The sequence below is a fragment of the Hylobates moloch genome, unplaced genomic scaffold (genome assembly GCF_009828535.3).
Source record: "Hylobates moloch isolate HMO894 unplaced genomic scaffold, HMol_V3 SCAFFOLD_6, whole genome shotgun sequence".
NCBI lineage: Eukaryota > Metazoa > Chordata > Mammalia > Primates > Hylobatidae > Hylobates > Hylobates moloch.
This window is the reverse complement of record NW_026652281.1, coordinates 49,552,236-49,555,714: the sequence shown is the minus strand read 5'-3', so window position 1 is coordinate 49,555,714 and position 3,479 is coordinate 49,552,236. Positions and strand designations below refer to the sequence as shown.

Genomic DNA, 3,479 nt, shown 5'->3' with positions numbered 1-3,479 from the left:
GACAGTACATCTGCTTTCCTTTGGTCTTTCCTGGGCTATCTGGGAAGGCAAATAGGTGGGAAGGTTAAATTGATCTGTAAAAGGTAAGATTAGATAGAGAAAATATTGAAATTGTACTTATTTAACTAATATTTATTGAATACCTACTATGTGTCAGAGTATGATTCAGCATTGGTTCACCAAAACATTTGGAGTTCCTCCTGGCATTTTTTTTTTTTTAAGCACTTGGCATAGTACCTTGTATGATGTAGATCTTCAATTAGAATTGAATGAATTAATGAAGGAGATAAAACAGTAGGGTTCTTAATGCCTTCCATAGAGAAAAATCAACAGAGATAGCGCTGCTTCTTAAAGATGATGGGTTTCAGGAGAGTCTACCCCAAAATATGGCACCTTGGCATTTGAAAACACATCAGAAGACAAAAAGTCATTTTTACCTTCCCCGAGCCATTCTTTCCTGAAGCAAGTGATAAAACCTAAAAAGGATTTTCTGAATTTCTCCAGAAGCAGGTCACAAGACACTTATTGAAGAGATACCCTCCCTATGCCTGGAGGAAAGAAACATTCTTACCTCCAAAGACACGAGTCACAGAGACAAATCTGAATAAACAAGTCTTGCTAAGTTCCCCCCAGTTTATTGCCATTTTAATCATACTTTTTTACCCAATTATGCTGCTCCACAATTGTCGATTTCTTCATGAAACCTACCACAAAACAATACATTGGCTTAAAAAATACACTGGTTTATCCATTTCTTTGAGTCTTCATTTCCTTATGAAGCCTCCTGTGTCACGTAAAGCTTATTAAATACAGGTGTATACTTTTATTAATCTGTCATTTGTTATCAAGACTGCCACAATGAACCTAGCAATGTGTGAAGGAAAATATTTTATCTTCCCCTGCAAGGATAATGTCATTTATCAAACTCAAGTTTTTATTTAAATTTTGATGGTATATTATGTGTAAAATATACTAGAGCCTGTATATTACCTAATCTCTATTTTATTTAACGATTTAGATTTTGTTCTGAAATCTGTTATTCTATTAATGATAACATTATATGGGGATAAATAGAATTTAACATGCCTAGAATAAGTTAAAGGTGTGATGACATTGATTATAAGTTGTGTTTAAAAAACATTATGGGCTCATGACATGTTTGAATCCACATAGTGAGAAAGATCTACTACAGGCATTTCCGGTTGGCTGAGCAGCACATGTGCGGCCGGAAGGGAAGTAACATCAGCCCAGAGAATTCAGTAGCTGTACTGTGTGGCGCCCTGGTCTAGGCACTTCTTGGACAGCATGTCTCACCTGCTGATGAAACTCCTGTGCAAGAAGATCTACAAGCAGAACCTCAAATTGCAGCAGCGGAACCTACAGTTGCAGGGGGCCTCAAATCTGACCCTATCAGAAACTCAAAATGGAGATGTGTCTGAAGAAACAATGGGAGATGGAAAGGTTAAAAAATCAAGACATTCTGTGAGTGTGGGCTTATCAGAAGCTCAAAGTGGAGATGTGTCTCAAGAAGCAGTGTAAAATATAAAAGTTAAAAAATCTCCCCAGAAATCCACTGTATTAACCAACGGAGAAGCCGCAATGCAGTCTCCCAATCCAGAATCAAAAAAGAAGAAGAAAAAAAGAAAAATGATGAATGATGCTGGGCCTGATACAAAAAAAAAGGAATCTCAAGAAGAAAGTGCCGAGACTCCTAAAGAAACAGAAAATAATGTGGAGAAGCCAGATAATGATGAAGGTGACAGTGAGGTGCCCAGCCTGCCCCTGGGACTGACAGGAGCTTTTGAATATACTTCACTTGCTTCACTATATAATCTTGTCAATGAAAACACTCTGAAGGCAATAAAAGAAATGGGTTTTACAAATATGACTGAAATTCATCATAAAAGTATAAGACCACTTCTGGAAAGCAGGGATCGTCTAGCAGCTGCAAATCAGGAAGTGGTGAAACCCTGGATTTTCTCATCCCTGCAGTTGAACTCATGGTTAAGTTAAAGTTCATGCCCAGGAATGGAATGGGAGTCCTTATTCTCTCACCTGTTAGAGAACTAACCATGCAAATTTTTGGTGGTTCTTAAGGAGCTAATGACTCAGGACATGCATATCTATGGGTTGATAATGGGTGGGATAACAGATCTGCTGAAGCACAGAAACTTGCTAATGGGATCAACATCACTGTGGCCACACCAGGCCGTCTGCTGGACCGTATGCAGAATACCCCAGGGTTTATGTATAAAAACCTGCAGTGTCTGGTTATTGATGAAGCTGATCGTATCTTGGATGTTGGGTTTGAAGAGGAATTAAAGCAAATTATTAAACTTTTGCCAATACATAGACAGACTATGATCTTTTCTGCCACCCAAACTCAAAAAGTTGAAGACCTGGCAAGGATTTCTCTGAAAAAGGAGCCATTGTATGTTGGTGATGATGGTGATAATGCTAATGAAACAGTGTGTGGTCTTGAGCAAGGATATGTTGCTTGTCCTTATGAAAAGAGATTCCTTCTGCTCTTTACATTCCTTAAGAACTGAAAGAAGAAGCTTAGGGTCTTCTTTTCATCTTGTATGTCCATGAAATACCACTATGAGTTGCCGAACTACATTGATTTGCTCATCTTGGCTATTCATGAAAAGCAAAAGCAAAATAAGCATACAACCACATTCTTCCAGTTCTCCAAGGCAGATTTGGGAACACTATTGTGCACGGATGTGCAGCAAGAGGACTGGACATTACTGAAGTGGACGGGATTGTTCAGTATGACCCTCCGGATGACCCTAAGGAATATATTCATTGAGTGGGTAGAACAGCCAGAAGCCTAAATGGGAGAGAAAATTGGGTTTTCTCTGCTACTTGAAACAATCCAAGATTCCATTAAGTGAATTTGACTTTTCCTGGTCTAAAATTCCTGACATTCAGTCTCAACTTGAGAAACTGATTAAAAAGAATTACTTTCTTCATAAGTCAGCCCAGGAAACATAAGTCATACATACAAGCCTATGATTCCCATTCTCTGAAACAGATCTTTAATGTGAATAATTTAATTTTTCTCAAGTTGCTCTGTCTTTTGCTTTCAAGGTGCCTCCCTTTATTGATCTGAAACTCAAGAGCAATGAAGGCAAGCAGAAAAAACAAGGAGGTGGTGGTGGATTTGGCTACCAAATTTGAGAAGTCCAAAATCTTTAAACACATTAGCAAGAAATCACCCGATAGCAGGCAGTTCTCTAACTGAAGACATGCCATTCTTTCATCTTGAATAACTTTGTTTTAAAATGAATTTTCCCCTTTGATTTATCAGGATTTTTGTAGCCTTTAGAATTTAAACTTATCTAACATGAGTACAAATTGACTTGGGTTGCAAGCACTGAACACTGTTACTTATATTAAGTCTCTCTTCTATATTGGGATATAAAACAGGCTTTAATTTTCTTGGTTGCCCAAAGAATATCTGGGCTTTCTTGTGA

The 3,479-nt window shown here is 38.0% G+C and overlaps 1 pseudogene; it reads left to right on the top strand.

Annotated features, from left to right (window-relative positions):
• The first annotated feature begins 1,305 nt into the window (after positions 1 to 1,305).
• LOC116470372 (ATP-dependent RNA helicase DDX18-like) lies at positions 1,306 to 3,247 on the top strand (annotated as a pseudogene).
• The last annotated feature ends 232 nt before the right edge of the window (positions 3,248 to 3,479 follow it).